This window comes from Jaculus jaculus, chromosome 18 (genome assembly GCF_020740685.1).
Source record: "Jaculus jaculus isolate mJacJac1 chromosome 18, mJacJac1.mat.Y.cur, whole genome shotgun sequence".
In the NCBI taxonomy this organism is placed as follows: domain Eukaryota; kingdom Metazoa; phylum Chordata; class Mammalia; order Rodentia; family Dipodidae; genus Jaculus; species Jaculus jaculus.
The window spans coordinates 41,541,274-41,565,346 of NC_059119.1; positions in this window are offsets into that span (position 1 = coordinate 41,541,274).

Here is a 24,073-nt window from a genome sequence, read left to right on the forward strand (position 1 = left end):
ACTAGTTAAAGTTAAAATTTTACTTCCTGCAGGTATAATTGATACTATAACATCTTTTGTTATCACATTAAAATGATAGCAATGAAGCTTACAAATTATGGTGTCAAAGTGAAGACTACTTTTAAACTTAAATATCTCTTGATTCAATGTTTCCATCATCTTAATTATCAAAATTATGTATGCACCAATATTTTATTTTTTCAATCTATGGCTGCATTCAGCTTATATTGTACAAGTGTGTCATCGTAAATTATCCTGCCCTAAATGTTGTGAGAACATAGAAGTGTACAGTATATAGTTCCAACATTCACCCCTCCTCTACTCAGAAGAATCTGTACAAGTGAAATAACGTGACAGTGTGTGCTCTTGTGCAATTACAATTAAATAGATGTCGTAGGCATATATTTTTTTTTTCATATCCCACAAGGAAAAAAAAAAGGATTCTAACAAGAGAAAAGCTAGGAGGAAGTGTTACTCATACTAAGCTTCAGAGGATAGTAAAAGTTTGTCAGATATCACAGGCCAATCCTCGTAAGTAAGATGAAAACTGGGGCTAACATGTGTTTCTCTATTTCCATGAAACGCGTGGGAACCCACTTCTGTTTTCAGCGGTCACTGCTGACAAATGTCTCTAAAAGCTCTCCAACCTTGGTCAAATACGTCACTCGTTACCACTTCCAATGGCACAGAAAGTGACTTCTAGCCCCAGAGTTAACAGGACTTTGGCCTGCACAGTCTCTTGGGGGAGGGGCAGAGCAATCAAACCCCACAACTCAATCTTCCTTTGATCGCAGCTTCTCCTTGTATTTGCAGCTTAATTTATAATGTTTGGTAGTATTTGATCTGTAAAATCTCTATTAAGTAGATTAAATCATACACACAAAACATTAGAATGATAGGGACATATGTCCTCATTTTGAACTAATATGATGAATACAGATTTTGGTCAACAGAGGAAAAAAAACTCATTTGAGAAATTCTGAAGACATGAGTAAATAGAGAAGTATTAATAGTCAACATTTGTTCTGTCAAAGAGTGGCATATTGATCAAGTTAATATTAAGATTATGATCATTCTCGGCTGTTTATACTATCAGAAAATAAGCAATTCTATGATGGGAAAAGCTTAGACATTAGTTCTACTATCTGCTTGCATACTGGCTGAGAACTTTCCTCTCTCCAGGGCACCATACCTGTCGACATCTTAACTTATACGTAGCATCTTAACTCCTGAATTGATATGTGACCCAATAGTGCCAATAGCTTACGTTTCACCAGATTCCATCTTAACCTCTGAAAACTTTCTAAAGAGTCAACGCAGTTTCATGCAGGAATTGCTTTCTGCCATGGGTAAATTTCCACACATCCATTTGCTTAATATATAAAATTGAGATTCAAATTATACCTCAATATGCTTGTGGTGAATATGAATGAATTAATGTACTTGTAATCATGGCTAGTATAAAGTGTTGCAAAGCTATAATTCAGGGCTGGAGAGATGGATTCACAGTTAAGACACTTCCCTGAAAAGTAAAAGAGCCCAGGTTTGATTCCTCAGGACCCATGTAAGCCAGATGCACAAGGTCGTGTGTGTCTGAGTTCGTTAGCAGTCTCTGGAGGCCTTGGTGCTCCCATTCTCTCTCTTTCTCTCTCTCTCAAATAATAAATATGTAAAAATAAAGTATTTTTTTTAAAGTTATAATTCGGGCTAGAAAGAGGGTCAGCAATCAAGTCAAGTCAAAGATGGTCAAGCAATCAAGCTTCCTGTGTAAGTATTACAACGTAAGGGGAACTGAGACTGTCAAACTTTAAATCTCTACAGTACACATCTGTAGCTGGGCATGGCCACATATCTGTATCCTATACACTTAGGAGTATCCCAGACTGGAGAATGAGAGGTTCACAAATGTGAAGTTGCCACACTAGTGACAGACTTCCTCAAAGGAGAACATATGGGTGAATGATGAAAGGAGATACCTGATATTCTACTCTGGCCTCCACAGGCAAGCCAACTGGCAAGTGCCCACCAGTACATACATGTGCAAACACATCTACATGACACACCACACACACCACACATACCACACACCACACATGCTACGTCTGTGTGAAAAGGTGAGACTTCCTTACAAGACACACAGAAGAATGTGGGGAGTGAATATGGTGACTAATCCCTGTGACCTCCAGGTCAAATTGAAAAGAGAATTACACTAGGAGATGGAGTTTTACAAACAGCACGCAGAATGTCAGGAAGAAAAGGATGGATTTTATTGAGGCTTAGCACCAATGACAAGGCCCCGTGCTCATTTTCAGCATCACCTGAGTGATAAGGAAGATCATAAAGCTCTGGGCTAGAGGGAGAATTACTGAAAGTGGAGGAAAATAATTTTGACGGGAACACAGGAAAAGGAGAAGACTTCTGGCAGTTCTGATGTAGAAATAGGAATACTAAGAGAAAGGACTGAATTACTTGCACTTAAAGGTCACCTTTTAAAGTTACTTAAGGAAAAATTTGATACTTAGTTCTTGTACATATCAAGCTTTCTCTCTTAATTATTAATTTATCAACAGGAAGAAAGAAACCTACCACAGACATAGACCCACACATCTACGCACTCTAAAGTATGATAAAAGAATTAGGTGACTTTTAGTTATAAATATTTCAATTTTTAATTTTGTAAGTCTAGTAATTTTCTTTTCTTTTTTTTTTTTTTTTTTTTTTTGGTTTTTCAAGGTAGGGTCTCACTCTAGCCCTGGCTGACCTAGAATTTACTATGGAGCCTCAAGGTGGCCTTGAACTCACAGTGATCCTCCTACCTCTGCCTCCCAAGTGCTGGGATTAAAGGCGTGCACCACCACGCCTGGCTACAAGTCTACTAATTTTATTAATACTAGGAAAATAAAATACTAACATATAACAATATCCTGGTGATGAATCACAAGTTGGCCAATTATCCACTGTGAAGTGCTTTCCGTTAGTATATGGAAGTTGAGAAATATTGGAATTTTACATAACACTGTGCCCAGTGAAATATTTAACTAGATATCAAAAGAAAGTATACATATTAATAAAGAATATCTTCATGCATTACACATGTTAATTACTTCATGAGTTATATTTTAGTAAAAAAAAATACTTTAAGTGGGCACTATATACTCCTCTGACATATTGATTTCATTTTTTTTTTAATTTTGAGAAAAATATTTGAGAGAGAGAGAGGCATATATATAGAGAGAGAGACTGGACATGCTATGGCCTCCAGCTGCTGCAAATGAACTCCAGATGCATGTGCCACCTGGTGCATATGGCTTACAGGGGCCTGGAGAGTTGAACCTGGGTCCTTTGGCTTTGTAGGCAGGCACCTTACCTGCTAAGCTAACCTTCCAGCCTGGTTTTATCTTTTTTTATTCATTCAAATTTTCAACCTTTAAAATATGAAGTGAAAATTTAAAATGAAATAAATAACAAGTTTTGTTTGTGAGGAAAAGTAACTTATATCTTAAATTAAAATAATTGCTAGACATATCTATTTTTTTCTTTTTTTTCTGCTGGGGAAATAGCTCTGTGGTGAGCACTATCTATTTTTTTATTTCATTGAGATTAACTCATACAGGGATTAAAGATTTTCTCTCTAACAGCATCAATTGAAAATCATAGAAAAATTCTGAATCATTTGGGTCCATGGTGTGTAAATGATTGTGAATGATGTGATCAGGCCTCTAAGAGGAAGCAATCTATTTCATTCACTTCTGTAGAATGCAGGAAGGAGTTTGCCTGACACTTTCAGCAACCGAACCTACAGCAGCGTGTGGTAACTGTTTGCTGTACTCCATGGCCTGTTCCACTCTATATCTGTGGTCATTACCATTTTAGAGAAAGCAAATTGAGGTACATTTTTCTTAACTAAATTCTCTACAGTCACATAGTTGGTAACAGCAGTTCCAAAATTTACCCATCAATGATCAAAATTTAGAGTTCAGATTATTACTATGATGGTATGGCGGTGGGGGTGGGGGTGGGGGTGAGCTTTCATTCACCTGATGGTAACTTGTCAAGGGAAATAGACAATGAAAAGAAAATGCATGAAGATATGTTAATAGTGGGAAAATGTTTATCCAGGTCTGAAATTTCACCCAGATTGTGCATTGTGCAACCTTCCACTATGAGCCATAGTCAGTGTATGAGGGACAAGGAAAACATGACCAACTGTATTTGGAGAGACGAACCATGTGCACAGACATGAAACAGGAATCATTGTATATGTGTGTGCTCTTTTCAAAATTTCCCAGAAATATATCTCAGGTCAAGTTCAAATATAAAACCAAAAAGGAGAGATCTGGACCCACATAAATCATTGTCCTGTTATTTCCCTCGGGTGCTCACAGACACACAATAGAAGCAGTGATAGTAATAGCAGCAGTGATCATAGTAGTAAAAGAATTTTAGTGCCCATGAGGCACAGAACACATAGCACTACTGACAAAGATGGCAGGAAGTTGTGGCACATGTCAAGAGGACACCAAAAGGGACCCAAGTGGCATATATTCAATGTTGAAATTATTACTATTTTCTATATCCCATCCTGCAAAACGTGTATTTATCATTTTATTTCACATAGATTTAGTTATTTCTTGACCTGAGTTAACTTGGGTTCTGTTTAACCATTATTATTTTGAATATAATAAGGCAAAACTCAACAGAAAATTAAACATGCTGTGTTAAATAGATGTTTCTGCTCACCGCACAGTGAAATTTAGACTTATACTAACAATATAATTTATGGACTTCTAATAGTAAAGTTAACATATGTACCATGATTTAAAACAAACCCTAGTATGTTATTATGACTTTAAACTAAAAGTAGAGAATATTTGAGCTTGAATGTGGCTATTGAATTGGCTTTGAAGGAAACCTCTGCATAGAAGTTGTTATCTTTGATTTAAATCTAAAATCACAAAAGCCAAAGTGCCTTATAAACAGTGCCTGGGATCAAAATTCCATGTATTATGTTTAAAATGATACCTGCTGCACATTATACAAAATTATTGTACTTAGTTTTAAATAGCACCATTCTTAGTGACAAGGGAACTGAATAAATGCTTTGGAAACTCTTTTCTTTGAAAGGTCATTTTGTGAGCTGGTCTAATCAACCAAGTTTCTAGTCAATGTGAATGAAATATACCTACCTCCAAAAATGAGCTCAATGCATTAAATCCACAGGATATTAGGAGGTCATTTCACTTTATCCATATGCTACCTTCTCCAATGTTAACACTATACTCTATTGTTGAGGACATTTAGAGAAGTATGCCACTCAGGAAGTCTGCATAAAAGTAGTACCCATAGAATAGACATTTGTTTCATATGTTTTACATATATATATTTCTTGAACATTCTAAGAAAAATTGAAATTCAAATAAAATTAACATTAAAAATATAAGTATATTAGAGGAAAGATGATTAATTTATTATATATTTATAGGCTATTTATTAAAGTATGGCATAAGGCAGCAATTTGGGGCTCTAGCTGTTACCTAAGTATTCATATTCAAATGTCACAAGAAAGAATAAAAGACTACCAAGTAATTTCATTCTAGATTTCTTCATATTATTAATTAGAAATATTCTTCAAAAATATCTGAATTCCTTGTTTTGCTCAATCAGACATGACTGTTAAGAATCTAGGCACTTCCTCGTGCCTTTATATCTCTTTTCTAGCTTGCTAGCCTTTGCTACTGAGAAAGGAAGGGAGGGGGGACTTAATAGGATGGTATTGTATATATGTAAGTAGAAGAATAGATTAATAGGGGTGAAAAAGCCCAAGTGAGGTCAGGGGAAAAGATTGATTAAAGGAAAGGTGGAGGGGGTGCTAATCAAAATCTAAGACAATATAAATAAATCATATGTAAACCTACTTTTTGGACAATGGAACACTCAGAAGCTGTAGATTGTTGCTATAAAATTTTCAGTGCCAGGGATGGGATACTTTGCAGTGAGTTGTTGGCCAGGGAGGTCCCTGATGACCCCAAAACATTATAAACCATTGCCAAGGCCCTTGGTTTCCCACCAGGAATAGAGAGTAAGACCCTATTGCTGAAGACTCCACATACTTGGGCTGCAAGGCCACTGAGAAATCCTGCTGGAACTGAGCTGATAACCTCCTCCATGTAGACCAGGTGACAGAAAACTGGAAGAAGGCATTTTGCACGCAGTTCAAAGGGAAAGAGAGAGAGAAATCACCAGTGAAGATACTCAACAGTGGACACTTCAAGTCTTAAATTTTGCCAGCCAGGCCAAATGAGTCAACGGGTACAATAGTGGCATGTGTATCATGGTGGAAACCAACTGCCCTCTAATTGGACTAGAGGTCCATGCCATGGGAGGGAATACATCCCTGATACTGAAAACTTAAAACAGGGGTAGTCATGGGCCCTAGGGGTGTAACATCTGCTGCTGTCTGGCTAAAGGTATATACTATGCTTATCAAACTTCCCAGTAAGCACTTTTCTTAATTTTCACACCCATATACTAATGCTACTCTCACTTTTGGTAGAGAACATTCTCTTTTCAGATAGCAGTGACCTTGGGATGACTCAGAAGGCATCATGGTGCTAGAAAGAATTGACAGGAGTGCTCAGCACTGCAATATCTCTATCACACCTTCCAATGCTCAGGGTCTATTGAGGAAGAGGTAGCAGAAAGAATTTAAGAGCCAAAGGAAGGGTAGGACTCCTTACAACATGCTCCCCCCAGACACAAAATGGCCTGGATATTCATGACCTCACAGTGCCTGACACTACCTACACAAGACCCTCATAATAGGAGGAAAAGATCATGACATCAAAATAAAAGAGAGACTGATTGAGAGGTGGAGGGGTATGATGATGGAGAATTGTGTTTCAAAGGGAAAAGTGGGGAGAGGGAGGGCATTACCATGGGATATTGTTTACAATCATGGAAGTTGTTAATAAAATAAATAAATTAAATAAAATCTAGGCACATAGAACATAATGAGACTACTGCTGTTACAGACTTGACAATAGCATCAACTTGATTCTTATACTTTTTGGTCTTTGGTTTGAATGAAATTATTATTTAAGCAATGGGACTAGTATAGCAGTAGTAGTGTGAAAACAACAGTGTCAAGATAAAGCCTGTATTACTATAACCCATAGTTACAGCCCACACTCCCTACTGCAGATTACAAGAGTAAGTCTTATGCAGGATCTAAGCAGGTGATCTAGCTAGTGGAAGGCATGAAGCCAATACCATGCTGGTGGTTCTTCTAAGTAAAATGTTCAAGTAAGGAAATTACGGGAAAATATAGTATTAAGTGATAAACGATATTTTGTTAAACAATTACACAATTTAGAAAATTTAGAAGTTGACTGATACCACAGCACAAGGGATGTTGAAAGAAAGAGAGAGAGAGAACCGGAGAGAGATGGAAAGAAGGAAGGAAGGAAGGAAGGAAGGAAGGAAGGAAGGAAGGAAGGATAAAACAAGAAAGAAATTGCCAAGGGCCAAGCCTGAGTGCTAAGTGTTCCTGTGCACAGGAGAGCTGGGTCCAGAGGTGAAGAATGGTTGCTTCCAGGAGAGAAGACTTGTCTAGAAGAAGGAGAATATTCTACATACCTATCAGAAGCTATGTTAAAATCCATGCTGAAAGCATAATTTAAATTTACATCATTCAAAAACTTCCCACATCTTGAAAAACAAAAGAGAGAATAAAGGATTTTAAATAATCATTTAATTACTTACATTTGTGTGTGCATGTGTATTTCTGTACCTGGACACATCGGGAACTCTTACCTCAACAAACACCAGATGCTTGTGCCAGATTTTAGAAAACATTTTTACCTTTTTTTGGTTTTTCGAGGTAGAGTCTCCCTCTAACTCAGGCTGACCTGGAATTTGCCCTTGGCAATTCTCCCACCTCTGCCTCCTCAGTGCTGGGATTAAAGGCATGCACCACTATGCCCAGCTTAAAAATATATATATATATATTTTTTATTTGAGATAGACAGACACAGAGAGAAAGGCAGATAGAGGGAGAGAGAGAATGGGCACGCCAGGGCTTCCAGCCTCTGTAAACGAACTCCAGACGCGTGCGCCCCCTTGTGCATCTGGCTAACGTGGGACCTGGGGAACCGAGCCTCGAACCGGGGTCCTTAGGCTTCACAGGCAAGCGCTTAACTGCTAAGCCATCTCTCCAGCCCAAAAATATAATTTTTTAAAAAATTATTTTATTTATTTGGAGAGAGAGAGTGTGTTAGTCGCCCTCTAGCCCCTGCAAACAAATTCCAGATGCATGTGCCACCTTGTGCATCTGGCTTCGGTGGGCTCTGGGGAATCAAACCTGGTTACTTTGACTTTTCAGGCAAGTGCCTTAGCTACTAAGCCATCTCTCTAACTCTTGTACCACATTTTGAGTCTGCCTTATATGGAAAGCTTGGAAATTGATTCCCAACTGTCAGGCTTTTCAAGGAAGGATGGGTTTTTAACCACTGAGCAATATTCTCATTAATAAAAGGATGAAACATTTAGTAAAAAGATATGGGTAGGTTCTTAATAATCATATGTGTTTTCAAATACCAGATTGAAAGAACTCCCTCATTCCTCAGTTTTGCTGAAAGTCTAAAATACTTCACACAATTCTATTTTGAAATAGGGTCGTGTGTGTGTGTGTGTGTGTGTGTGTGTGTGTGTACTTATTGCAAGGTTACACATAACTTGGTCTTCTTGATGTTTGTGTATAATGCATAAATCAAACAGATGTGCTAATGCATATTTATGGAGGACCTTTCTTCATCCTCTGATCTTAAGATACATAAGGATAGGGAGTATCTATGTCTTTGAAATGTATTGGTTTCATGATGAGTAAGGTTAGGAGACATCCTTGAGGAGGATCTGTGTTTTCTTTGTGGATTCACCAACCCTGTGAATAATGGTGAGTATAATGTAAGAAATCAATAAACATATCATATTTGACAAATTAAGTGAAAAATGTTTCTGCAAAGGAAAATTTATTTTTAATTAAAATCAATAATGTTTCATGAAGAATGCTATTCTATACAAGACCATTGCACAGTGAACTGCTATAAAAGCTCTGTGAACCACACAATAAAATATTGCCTAATAGTTTTAATGATAATATAAAAAATGTGACTTGAATGCTTTCAAGTTTAATAATTGATAGTATCCTCATGGTTCCTGTTGGGTCCTATAAATTTTAATCCTAAATATTGTGAAACATTGTAAGACAGATAGATAAATCCTTCATGACATAATTGTACTGGGCTCATTTCCAGAGGAACACATCAGAGATGTGTACCCACAGTTGGTTGGAAAGAAACATGGAGCAGGCTGGAGAAACTTACATAATGGCTAGAGGGGGTGGTGCTTGAATCTGAGAAGCACCCCATTATTATGTCATAGGTGCTACAGCACTCTGGCTCAGTTGTTGTTTGTTTTCTTTCTTGCATGACTTGTGCACACAATGACCGTGCCGACATAGTCCTACAGCTTTGGGAACTAATAAAAAACCAGGTTGGAAATTTGGGTTGTAGTCAAAGCAAGCAGGAGTATGTGGAAACATGATGATCAGGCCACAACTGTACCATGGACAGGTAACAGTTGGCTCACACAATGAAAACAGGGTCTTCATACATCATTGACCTTTGGGTTACTTCCTATCTCTGTACTTGGGCTAGTGGAAGCATGTCTGCTGCTGTATGCTCAAACTAGATAATCAGGATGCTGAAGGGTCTTGGGCTACAAGAGGGGTTACACCCATTGAATTCTCTCAAAACAGACAATGGTTATCCCATTTAGCCCGTGCTGACCTCGCTCTCTGTTGGAGAATCTGCTTCTATCTTTCAGATGGCAGCTGGACCTGAGGAGAGAAACAGCTCGTTGCACCGCACCAGGGCCCCAGCAGAAACCACAGAGGAATTGGGGAAGTGAGCATGAGTGCTGCTTTCTTACCAGCACAAGGGTGAAAGAGATAGACGCTGAGGACACTTAGCATCTGCCAAACCAGAGATCCAGAGGCTCCTAAGAGACCTTCACTGAAGTAGACCTAAAACAATCCCTACATGGTTCAGGGGATTTTGTGGAAGAGGGGGCAAAAAGATTGTTATAGGCACAAGGTGGGACATTATGCACAGAGACATTACCTCTCCCCCATAACTGATGGCTTCCCCAACAATGTACAACTCACCATACCCATGGGGATAATTGGCATCCCCAAGGAGGAGACTCCCTTTGGGGGGGGGCAGGGATGAGGGTAAGGATGGTATCAATAAGTGCTGTTTACATACTGAATATTTCCATAACTAATGAAAAAAAAACAAAGCCGGGCGTGGTGGCGCATGCCTTTAATCCCAGCACTCAGGAGGCAGAGGTAGGAGGATTACTGGGAGTTCAAGGCCACCCTGAGACTACATAGTTAACTCCAGGTCAGTGTGAGCTAGAGCAAGACCCTACCTCAAAAAAAAAAAAAAAAAAAAAAAAAAAAGAGAAAAAGATGCTGAGGGAACATGTCATACTTTCTAACTCTATTCATTTTCACATTAAAAATAAAACATGTGTTGATAATAGTTAATATATGCATTTTCTCCTTGGCATTCCACCTGTTTATCAAGCACTACAAATTTAGAGTGCAATATTAACAAGATCTGAGGAAATTTCCACAGTTGGGAAATGTTCATGAGGAGCTGATTGAGTCACTGTCTTATAAACTATTGTGACTAAGATTGGCATATATTTGCTAAATTACATTAATCTTTGGTTTACATTACCCGTGCTCTCCTAATCCACTGAAAGGAACAGAGGTTTCAAAGACACAAAGAATGCCCACTGAGATGAGAAGTTAGGTAACACCTGTCTTACAGCCATTATCACAAGCAACATGGTATTAGGTGAAGCATGGTAATTAACTCTCTATTTCAGATTAGAACTATTATGTGTGTGTACATAATAATTAAAACTTTGAAACTTTTTTACTGACACATACTTAGGCATATATGTGTACATGGATGTATATGTATATCACACACACACACACACACACACATACACACACACACACACACACACACACACACATATATATATATATATGTATATATATATATATATATATATATATATATATATATATATATATATATATATATACAGATGTCTGATTGAGTGCTGAACATTGCAGTCACTTCTAAGCATTTTGAGTTTTGAGTATTTTCAGATAACTGACACTTTTATAAAAAATACATTTAGCAGTAAACCTATGAAAAGTAAACATTAAAAAATAAACTAGAAGATGGCGGCGTAGGTACCACGCCAAAGCAGCCTAGAGGGGAAAAAGACCAAAAAAACTCAGCAAAATACACACTTTTACTAAAAAGTGAGGTGTATAGGAAATTGAGGCGGCAGCGGAGAAGTAGAAGAGTTCCAGAGCATCCAGAGCCTGCACAGGCGGGAACAGCGGCTCGGGGGCGGCTCGGCCACCCGCCGCAGCCGCGGAGCGGCAGAAAGCCGCCGGACTCTCGGCTCGAGCCGCAGGACAAGCCAGGTGCGGGATTTTCCCCTCACTCCGCGCTCTCCGCAACTCGGGAAATGTGAGGGGAGAGCGGCAGCGAGCACCGGAGGGAAGAGCAGACAGCGAGGTAGAAGCACACGTGGAACAGCAATACAACCAGAGCAGCCGTGGCTCCCTCCCCTCCCCCACAACCTGAACCCAGCTCCAGCGAACACAGCAGCGGCCCGGGACCGGCCACGCCAACTTGGGCTGACAGCGGGACCCAAGCAGGAGCAGAGTTCGGCAGCAACTTCAGCGGCTCCAGCACCGGTACCAGTGGCCCCAAAAGCAGAGGACCCAGGAGCGGCAGCGGCGGCAGATCCCGCAGCAGCGGCTTCAGGGCAGCAGCAGCGGCTCAGTTTGCCCCGTAGGAAAAGCAAGTGCCCAGCTCCAGAAATCAGAACAGCAGCCCGACGACCCAGGCAGCAACTTGACTGAGACCACAATCACCCAAGGTAACTGGGATTGCACCAGGGAAGGGTCTCACTTGGTCACAAGCTGACTTGGATACCTCAACAGACCAGAAATCTAAACCTCTTTGTTGATAGAGGATCTGGTCATTATAATAACTACTCTTGCATACATACTCGGGGCTGTTTTTGATTGAATGTGTACAGTGTTTAGTTAAATTTTAGAATATACCAGTATTTTATTCCACTCAGCCTGCTTGAATACTCCTATAGCAGGGAAACTCAACCCCTAAGAACATCTTTGTAGATACTCTGAGAGTCTTAAGAGCCACACCTAATACCTTAAGGTCCTACCCTGAAAATATATTACATCAAATCAATTTATACAGCTAAGAATACACAGCTAGCTAGAAAATCCAAGCATTAACTTAATCCATGATGCAAAAATATATACATTATAACACAAGAAACACTAAAAAGCAAGACGATATAAATCCACCTAAAAGTATTAATGCATCAGAAATGTCCTCCAGTGAGAAAGAGTTAGAGGAAATGCCTGAGAAAGAGTTCAAAAGAATAATTATAAATATGTTCAAAGAGGTCAAAGAACACATGAAAACAATCAAAGAAGAAATCAAAGAGGAAATCAAAGGAATCAAAGAAGAGGCAGGACACCAATTTAATGAAATAAAGAAGGCAATACAAGACATAAATAGGGAAATAGAAATAATAAAGAAAAACCAGTCAGAATTACTAGCAATGAAGAACACAGTTAATGAAATAAAAAACTCTGTAGAAACTCTCACCAGTAGGATGGATGAGGGAGAGGACAGAATATCTAAGCTAGAAGATCAGGTGGCAGACCTAATGCAGTCCAACAAAGAGAAAGACAAACTTATAGAAAAGTATGAGTGGGAATTTCAAGATATTCGGGACACTATGAAAAGATCCAATATAAGAATTCAGGGCATAGTAGAAGGAGAAGAACTCCACTCCAGAGGCATAGAAGTCATCTTCAACAAAATCATAGAGGAAAATTTTCCCCAAATTGGGAAAGAGGTGCCAATACAGATACAGGAAGCCTTTAGAACCCCAGCCAGACAAAACCCAGAAAGAACCTCTCCTCGCCACATTATACTCAAACTTCCAAACACACAAACCAAAGAAAAAATATTGAAAGCAGTTAGAGAGAAAAATCAAGTTACCTACAAAAGCAAGCCCATCAGGATTACAGCAGATTATTCAACACAAACTTTTAAAGCCAGAAGGGCTTGGAGTGATATATTCCAAGTTCTGAAAGATAACAACTGTCAACCAAGGTTACTTTATCCTGCAAAGTTATCCATCCAAATAGATGGAGAAATAAAGACATTCCATGACAAAAGCAGGTTAAAGGAGTATCTGAAGACAAAACCAGCTCTACAGAAAATACTTGATAGAATCCTCCATGCTGAACAAAAGGAAAAGCACACATATAAGGAACCTAGAAAAAACCAGCTATATTCAAATACCAGTTAACAGAAGAGAGCACAGGTAGAACAAGTAACACACACACACACGCAAATGGCAAACATAAATACACACCTTTCAATAATATCTCTTAATATCAACGTTCTCAATGCCCCAACGAAAAGACATAGATTTGCAGACTGGGTTAAAAAGCAGGATCCTACAATTTGTTGTCTCCAAGAAACTCACCTTTCTACAAAGGATAGACATTATCTTAGGGTGAAAGGTTGGAAGACGGTGTTTCAAGCAAATGGGCCTAGAAAACAAGCAGGGGTTGCTATCCTAATATCAGACAGGGTAGACTTTAGTCCGACGTTAGTCAAAAAAGATAAGGAAGGTCACTTTATATTGATTAAGGGCACACTCCAACAGGAGTACATTACAATCCTAAACACATATGCACCTAACATGGGGGCTCCCAAATTCGTCAAACAAACACTATTAGAACTAAGGTCACAGATAACACCAAACACAGTGGTGGTGGGTGACTTTAACACCCCACTCTCATCAATTGACAGGTCATCCAGGGAAAGAATAAACAGAGAGGCATCTGGACTAAATGAGGTCATAGAAGGAATAGACCTAACAGATATATACAGGACATTTCATCCAAAGGCTGCAGAATATACATTCTTTTCAGCAGCACATGGAACATTCTCTAAAATAGACCATATATTAGGACACAAAGCAAATCTTAACAAATTCAGGAAAATTGAAATAATTCCTTGCATTCTATCTGACCACAATGGAATTAAACTACAAATCAGTAGCAAGAAAGGCTACAGAGCATACACAAAATCATGGAAACTAAACAATACACTACTAAATGATGAGTGGGTCAATGAAGAAATCAAAAAGGAAATCAAAAAATTTATAGAGTCAAATGATAATGAGAACACAACATACCAAAATCTCTGGGACACAATGAAGGCAGTTCTAAGAGGTAAATTTATAGCCTTAAGTGCCTATATTAAGAAATTAGAAAGGTCGCAAGTAAACGACCTAATGCTTCGCCTTAAAGCCTTGGAAAAAGAAGAACAAGGCAAATCAAAAAGTAGTAGACGGGAAGAAATAATAAAGATTAGGGCAGAAATTAATGAAATAGAAACAAAAAGAACAATCCAAAGAATTAATGAAACAAAGAGTTGGTTCTTTGAAAGGATAAACAAGATTGATAAACCCTTAGCAAATCTGACCAAAAGAAAGAGAGAAGAGACACAAATTAATAAAATCAGAGATGAACAAGGTAACATCACAACAGATTCCAGAGAAATTCAAAAAATTATAGGGACATACTATAAAAGCATATACTCCACAAAGTATGAAAATCTGAAAGAAATGGATGATTTCCTTGATCTATATGACCTACCTAAATTAAATCAAAATGAGATTAATCACTTAAATAGACCTATAACAAACATGGAGATCCGAGCAGTTATCAATAATCTCCCAACTAAAAAAAGCCCAGGCCCGGATGGATTCACTGCTGAATTTTACCAGACTTTTAAGGAAGAGCTAACACCATTGCTTCTTAAGCTTTTCCAGGAAATAGAAAAAGAAGGAATCCTACCAAACTCCTTCTATGAGGCCAGCATCACCCTGATACCAAAACCAGGCAAAGATAGAACAAAAAAAGAAAATTACAGACCAATCTCCCTCATGAACATAGATGCAAAAATTCTCAAAAAATATTGGCAAACAGAATACAAGAGTATATCAAAAAGATCATTCACCCTGACCAAGTAGGCTTTATCCCAGAGATGCAGGGATGGTTCAACATACGCAAATCTATAAATGTAATACATTACATAAATGGGTTGAAGGACAAAAATCACATGATCATCTCATTAGATGCAGAGAAAGCATTTGACAAAATCCAACATCCCTTCATGATAAAAGTCCTACAGAGACTGGGAATAGAAGGAACATATCTCAATATAATAAAGGCTATTTATGACAAGCCTACAGCCAACATATTACTAAATGGGGAAAAACTGGAAGCTTTTCCACTAAAATCAGGAACAAGACAAGGGTGTCCACTGTCTCCACTTCTATTTAATATAGTTTTGGAAGTCTTAGCCATAGCAATAAGGCAAGAGACACACATAAAAGGGATACAAATTGGAAAGGAAGAAATCAAGTTATCATTATTTGCAGATGACATGATTCTATACATAAAGGACCCTAAAGACTCTACTAGCAAGCTGTTAGAGCTGATCAAAACCTACAGCAATGTAGCAGGATACAAAATAAATACACAGAAATCAGTAGCCTTCGTATATGCTAACAACAAACACACAGAGGATGAAATCAGAGAATCACTCCCATTCACAATTGCATCAAAAAAAATAAAATACCTTGGAATAAACCTAACCAAGGAAGTAAAGAATCTATACAATGAGAACTTTAAAACACTCAAGCGAGAAATTGCAGAAGACACTAGAAAGTGGAGAAACATCCCTTGTTCCTGGCTTGGAAGAATCAATATCGTGAAAATGGCAATCTTACCTAAAGCAATCTACACATTTAATGCAATCCCTATCAAAATTCCAAAGGCTTTCTTCATGGAAATAGAAAAAACAATCCAAAAATTCATTTGGAATCACAAAAAACCTCGAATATCTAAAATAATACTGAGCAACAAAAAAGAGGCTGGTGGTATCACCATACCTGATTTTAACCTATACTACAGAGCCATAGTAACAAAAACAGCATGGTACTGGCACAAAAACAGACATGTAGATCAGTGGAACAGAATAGAGGACCCAGATGTAAGCCCAAGTAGCTATAGCCACCTGATATTCGATAAAAATGCCAAAAATACTCATTGGAGAAGAGACAGCCTCTTCAGCAAATGGTGTTTTGAAAACTGGATAAATATCTGCAGAAGGATGAAAATAGATTCTTCTCTCTCGCCATGCACAAGAATTAAGTCCAAATGGATTAAAGACCTTAACATCAGACCGGAAACTTTGAAACTGCTAGAGGAAAAAGTAGGGGAAACCCTTCAACAAATTGGTCTTGGCAAAGACTTTCTGAATACAACCCCAATTGCTCAGGCAATAAAACCACAGATTAACCACTGGGACCTAATGAAATTACAAAGATTTTGCACCGCAAAGGACACAGTGAAAAAAGCAAAGAGGCAACCTACAGAATGGGAAAAAATCTTCGTCAGCTATATATCTGATAGAGGATTAATATCTAGGATATACAAAGAACTCAAAAAGTTAACCAATAAGGAATCAAACAAGCCAATCAAAAAATGGGCTAAGGAGCTAAATAGAGAGTTCTCAAAGGAAGAAATACGAATGGCATATAAGCACCTAAAAAAATGTTCTACGTCACTAGTCATCAGGGAAATGCAGATTAAAACTACATTGAGATTCCATCTCACTCCTGTCAGATTGGCCACCATCATGAAAACAAATGATCATAAATGTTGGCGGGGATGTGGAAAAAAAGGAACCCTTCTTCACTGCTGGTGGGAATGCAATCTGGTCCAGCCATTGTGGAAAACAGTGTGGAGGTTCCTAAAGCAGCTAGAGATTGATCTACCATATGACCCAGCTATAGCACTCCTAGGCATATATCCAAAGGACTCATCTCATTTCCTTAGAAGTACATGCTCAACCATGTTTATTGCTGCTCAATTTATAATAGCTGGGAAATGGAACCAGCCTAGATGTCCCTCAACAGATGAGTGGATAATGAAGATGTGGTACATTTATACAATGGAGTTCTACTCAGCGGTAAAGAAAAATGAAGTTATGAAATTTGCAGAAAAATGGATGGACCTGGAAAGTATTATACTAAGTCAGGTAACCCAGGCCCAGCAAGCCAAGCTCCACATGTTCTCTCTCATATGGGGATCCTAGCTACAGATGACTGGGCTTCTGTGTGAGAATGAAAATACTTAGTAGCAGAGGCCAGTAAGTTGAAAAGGAGACATAAAGGGTGGAGAAAGGAAGGGAGGAGGATACTTAATAGGTTGATATTGTATATATGTAATTACAATGATTGTAATGGGGAGGTAATATGATTGAGAATGGAATTTCAAACGGGAAAGTGTGGGGGTGGGGAGGGAGGGAATTACCATGGGATATATTTTATAATCATGGAAAATGTTAATAAAAATTAAAAAAAAATAAAAAAATAAAATAAACTAATTTTAAGCTGGGCAGGGTGGCGCACCCTCCCAGCACTTGGAAGGCAGAGGTAGGAGGGTCAGCGTGAGTTTGAGGCCACCTTGAGACTGCATAGTGAATTCCAGGTCAGCCTTGGCTAGACCTTACCCCAGAAAACCAAAACCAAAACAAAACAAAAACTAATTTATGTAGTTACATGTGAAATTTATAAACACTAAATTCAAATTTAGTAACAAAAGTTATTAATCTTCAGATGCTTCTCAATAATAGACAAGAAGCTACCTGTTGCTATTAATTTCTTGTTTATCACCCTCCATAAAATATATTTAATGATTTTTAAAAGGCTACAAATTAAATTGGATTCATTGGAAGACGGGGCAGAAAGAACCTTGGGGCCACAAGGTTGGGAGATCTATTATGGGTCACTGTCTTCCTGGCACGAACTGACTGGTCCAATCATTACTTGGAGTGATTATCAGTAACCCACAATGCCTGCAGTTCTCTGAGCCCTTAATCATTTTGACATACAGGAAGGAGGAGGATGAAAGGAATGAGACAATACAAGAGAGCAAGGACTCCTGTGAAAGAGTAGGGTCCTCAATAGAATGGGAGTTAAGGGAAGGAGCTAAAGAGGATAATGTGATGCAAAGAGCACCAAATTACAGTGTGTTCATTTAGTAAAGTTCCAAATAAAAGTTTTCTTCTTTTATATAAGTACATGCATATAAGCCTATATTCTAGTCCTGTTTATGTCAATTGTATTCTTTTTCTTCTTCTTTTTTTTTTTTTTTTTTTATGTCAATTGTATTCTTTGATATTAACCTGCTTTTCAACTTTATTAAAGTACAATTTATCAAAAGTAACATTCATTGCAATCATGAGAAAAGTTTTTAAGTGAAAAGGAGAAATATAAAAACAAAAATTATTAAAAGACACCAAAATCATCTTCAGTTGGTAAATAAGCTACCAAATTCATATAATGAAATAGTTGTCCCTAATAAAAAAGAAAAAGCTTATGAGTTGTACACTATCTTGATTCTCAGACAGGTTTTCTTAGGTGGAGAGGCCAGATCAAAATGTTGGCACATGTGAGAAAGCTAATTCCAGATCATTCTGGAGTCAGTAAGGCTTCCTGGCAGAGATAGTTTCACTGCCTGTGAGGTTTGGATTGGAGATGAAGATGAATACCATGAGGCATCAGAGGGAATATTTTGGTTGGATTAAAATTTTTTAGTCTTCCATTTGTGTGACTCCAGTAGTGCATACATGTACAAGAATGTGTAGATCTGCACCTCACAGTGAATATCCTGCATTCAAACTTAAAGCTAAATAGAAAATTGGCTAAATATAAGACAGAGTAGACTTGAATGTAAAGTGAAATCCATTTCACATATAATCATTATGAAGAGGTTTCCCATCACTTCTTTGTTTTGGATATTGAATATATTTGAAATTATTTCCCATTTTAGACAGTTCTGTTATGAAAAATCATTTGTATCCCTCTTCTATTTTTCTCAGTCTCTGGCCGATTTGGAATATATTAGAAATTTACTAAGAAAAGTGGATTCTGAAACTATTGTTTCATACAACTTCTCTAAAGTTGGACTAGTATTGACATGAATCTCATAACAAATACTAGACATAAAATTTTAAAAATTGTGAAATCACTTTAAAATGCTATCTCCATTATATTCTATGTTTTATAAATATATAATTGAAATGTTGTATTTGTGCTTCTGCTCATTCATAATCTTAATTAAAATAAATACTTATAAAATGAGACAAAACTATCATTTTGGAGAGGCTGTCTTTCTAAAAGTTTTCTTACTTTTTTTTTTTTTTTTTTTTTTTTTTTTTTTTTTTGGTTTTTCGAGGTAGGGTCTCACTCTGGCTCAGGCTGACCTGGAATTCACTATGTAGTCTCAGGGTGGCCTCGAACTCTCGGCGATCCTCCTACCTCTGCCTCCCGAGTGCTGGGATTAAAGGCGTGCGCCACCACGCCCGGCTAAAGTTTTCTTACTTTTGACACACATTAGCAAACAATATGTAGTATTGTATGAATAATAACATGCAAATGCTGCTTTCCCCTAATTTGCTTTCATATTAAACTAACTATACATTTGCTTATGAATAAACATACAGTTTGGGTTTGTTGATTTTATCTGCTATATAGTAATAATAATTCCATCAATTGTGCCCTACATTTTATCTCTCTGGCTCATTTTCTATGGATAGATTTTATTACAAAATTTCAAATATTTCACATTAAATGATGTTACTCTAAGCAAGTATTTTAAATTTCTCTCAGGCATATTTACAAGAATTTCTTAAGGCTCTACACTTAGAATTTCAATTTCTGAATTATATCATATGCACATTTAAAAAATACTCAAAATTCCTGATTTGCTCTCCAAAGTTGCTAAATATATTTAAACTGCCATAAAATGTTTATGATATGTGGAGCCCTTCATATGTTCGTTAACACAGAGTGTTTTTATTTGGTTTGATTTTTGCCAGTCTAACTGGTATGAAAGTATATAAACATAAACACAAGTTGGGAAGTGATTTGGGAAGCTAATCAGTAGACAGTTGTTACACCCTAACAAAATTTTCTTGTATATTTCTGTTAAACATTTTCCTAACTAATTTGTTCCTTAATGTTTTAGTGGGATATTTTTTCTGCAAATATATGGTAACCTTTTTTCTTAACTACTATTAAAGTTTTACTTACATGCAGTTTGCAAATTTTGATGTGAGCCTTTTGATTATTTAACTGATACAAAGCCTTCATTATGGGGAAGCAGTGACACATAACCAGCTTTTTAAAAACCTATTTTTGGTTCATTTTTATTTATTGATTTGAGAGTGACAGAGAGAGAGAGAGAAAGAGAGAGAGAGAGGCAGATAGATAGAGAATGGGCATACCAGGGCTTCTAGCCATTGCAAATGAACTCCAGATGCGTGCGCCCCCTTGTGCATCTGTCTAACATGGGTACTGGGGAATCAAGCCTCGAACCAGAGTCCTTAGCCTTCACAGGCAAGAGTTTAACCACTAAGCCATCTCTCCAGCACTAGCCAGCTTTTTTTAATCTTCAGACCCAGCATTCACTCAGGAGCCATCCTCCCTAAAGAGATTCAACTCTCCCCCTTCTCTCACTTAATGTATTAGTATAATGTTAATTATTTTTGATCTATTGTAACTTTTTAAGAATAATGTCATATTATTGATATTGTTGTTAAATAGTCATAATATCAGTATTGCTGGTAAATATTGATCTTGTTTCCAATTTGTGACTATAATGAATAAAAATATGGGCTGGAGAGATGGCTTAGCGGTTAAGCGCTTGCCTGTGAAGCCTAAGGACTCCGGATCAAGGCTCGGTTCCCCAGGTCCCACGTTAGCCAGATGCACAAGGGGGCGCACACGTCTGGAGTTCGTTTGCAGAGGCTGGAAGCCCGGGCGTGCCCATTCTCTCTCTCTACCTCTATCTGTCTTTCTCTCTGTGTCTGTCGCTCTCAAATAAATAAAAAAATTAAAAAAAAATATTAAGAGTACGTTTATGTCTTTATAATCACATAAATATATATTACTTAGAAGTTGGGCACATTGCTAAAGTTATAATGTCCAGGACATGAATATGTTTAACTTTGGTGTGTTCAGAGAAGCCCTTTTCCTAAATAACTGTACTAATTTACAATCATGTAGACAAGTTTTATTTTCTTTATGTATAAATTATAATGTTGTCTCCTTTCTCCAATTGCACAGTTTTTTTATTTTGTGGTACTATTCTCATTTCTAAATTTTGCTAAGGTGTGTTAATAGTTTTCTAACTATTTTCTAATACAAATAAGAACTAAACTCTATCAGATTGGGGGGGGGGGCTTTTTGTTTCTACGTTTTTTCTGCTAATGTAGTAAATTACATTGATTCGTGTTTTATATCTACAATTATACAAGTTATAAATTATATGAACCCTAAGAGAAATAGGAAATCATATGCTACGCCCTCTAAACTTTCCTTCAGCTCCCAAGACTCTCACCAAGTAAACAATTGATAATGGGCATGAAATGACAATGGAACATCCCAATAAAATATACTTAAAAACACATTAATTCTACCCATGTACAGAGAGAATTAGACAGAAAATTGTCTGCTAACAGTAATTACTTTCCTAAAGCAAGCTCACTGTCCATTGGAATAATGTAGATACAAGGTAATGATGTCACTGCTGGTGTAAAATAGATGACACTCTCTTACTGGTACAGGCACTGTGGAGAAGGTAAGGGCTCCTGGTCAGTTTGGCTGCTACTGGACTTTTAGCCTTCTGAGCAGAGGAGGAGGGCCCACGTGTGTTCTTCATGAAGCTGCATTGCTAGAAAGCTCATGTCCCCTGTTAGCTCTTGTGTCGAGAAGTTTCAATAAACATGCATCTCATACACAGCCTCCACCTTGTCTTCAGACTCTGTGACCTGCTCTACTTGCTGGTGTACCTTTGAATTAGCCGAAATACAAACTTTACAGTTATTTATGTGTTCTGTGAGCACAGCATCTACTTTTGCCATACTTTTTCAACTGTATTTTTATTTTTCTTTTACTTTCTTAATTTCTATTTGATCATCTTCCATTTATACATATTTCAGCTTTTTGGTAAAATATTTCTTCATTCCTTCCATTTCTTCAAATATAAAAATATACCATTTGTATCTCACGTACATTCCTATTTTGTTCAGTTATTAGTGATGCTACTGATATTTGTGGATATTCATTGTACATAAATGCTATTTATAAGAATTAAAGATGTTAGATTCAGTATTGTTTTCCGAAGGGAATGGCTAGAATCGGTATCTTAGAAATGTATGTGGATTAGCTCATCTTCCTTTTATGCATTGTTAGTGGAATGGTTCCTTCCCAGTTTGCCCTTGCTTTGGGCTGTGTTTTGCTCCCTGGCATGGTCCAGATTCAAAGGCTCTGGCTTATCTGATGCACCTCTTCCCTGGGAATTGTAGCCTTCATGTATTCTCAAATAAGATCCTGTAGGAGTGCCATGGCCTCTCCCATGTCAGCATCAGAAGACCACTCAGTTCTTTATGACTGAGCCACAGTTTCTTCCCTTTAGTTTGGAGGAACTTCATCTGAAGCACTTTTCCATGTCTTTTCCAATCCGAGATTGAGCCATCATTTTGTATCGGCCAGGCCACTGCTCTACCACCAAGCCGCTAGCCCAGGCCTATTTTGCATTTTAATAGTTTAATACTGTCAACATTACATTAAATTTAATATTATTTAATTAGTTTTGTAATTTTGTATGATTATATATTAGGTATGTCCCTAGCAAGAAGCGAACAAAGCAATACTTTGAATTAAACTCTCTGTCTATTGACAACTCAGTTGAAAAAATTTTCTGGGTTCTCTGACATGTGCAAGTTTAGTGGTATAGCGTTATTGTTCAGGTTCTGATTAACATAATTTCCCTTGACCCTCTTACTGGGTTTCTTCATGATATAGAACTTCCAATGTTTCTTCATTTACATTTTCCCTATTAATTTTATTCATATTATTTAGTGAATGTGGGGGTCTTCTATGAAATTTATGGCTCACAAAATAATCTTTTGCTTCATGTTTAGATCCCTCTGTATTTATGTTGGCACTTTTAGAGGACCAAAGCTGGTAAGCAAGAACTGACTAGCTGTTTTTTAATATAAAGCAACTAGAGGGCTGGAGAAATGGCTCAGCAGTTAACTGAGCTTCTTCCACATGAACGAGGTCCTGAAAGGGCCTGAGACTGCTGGAGGTCACCTTTTCCAGACCCTATACAGAACAGCTGGGTGGAGCCACAAACACCTGTAACCCACAGTTCTTCAGGTCAGTGGAGGCTCAACAATCTTGAATACCACAAGCTCTGGAATGTTTGAAAGGAGAGTTCTGCTCAAAACAAGAATGAGGGCTGGAGAGATGGTTTAGTGGTTAAGTGCTTGCCTGTGAAGCCTAGGGATTCCGGTTCAAGGCTTGATTCCCCAGGACCCATATTAGCCAGATGCACAAGGAGGCACATGCGTTTGGAGTTCGTTTGCAGTGGCTGGAGGCCTTGGCGCGCCCATTCTCTTTCTCCCCCACGCCTCTCTCTCTCTCCCTCTTTCTCTATCACTTTCAAATAAATAAGTAAACATAAAAAAATTTTTAAAAATGATGGAGGGAGGAAATCTGACATTCTACTCTGCAGTGAGCTCCCTCAATTCTGCCACAGCTGAGCATATGGGGACTGTAGGAACCGCAAATGCTTTTAGCATAAATCGATCAAGCTTTCCATAGATCTTGGTTTCAGGCAAAAGTTAAACTCCCAGGTCCCTTTTGAGCTGAGGCCTACAGCCTTTACACAGACCTTAAGTGTTTATCTTTCCAATACAATCTCCTCCAATTTCCTCTG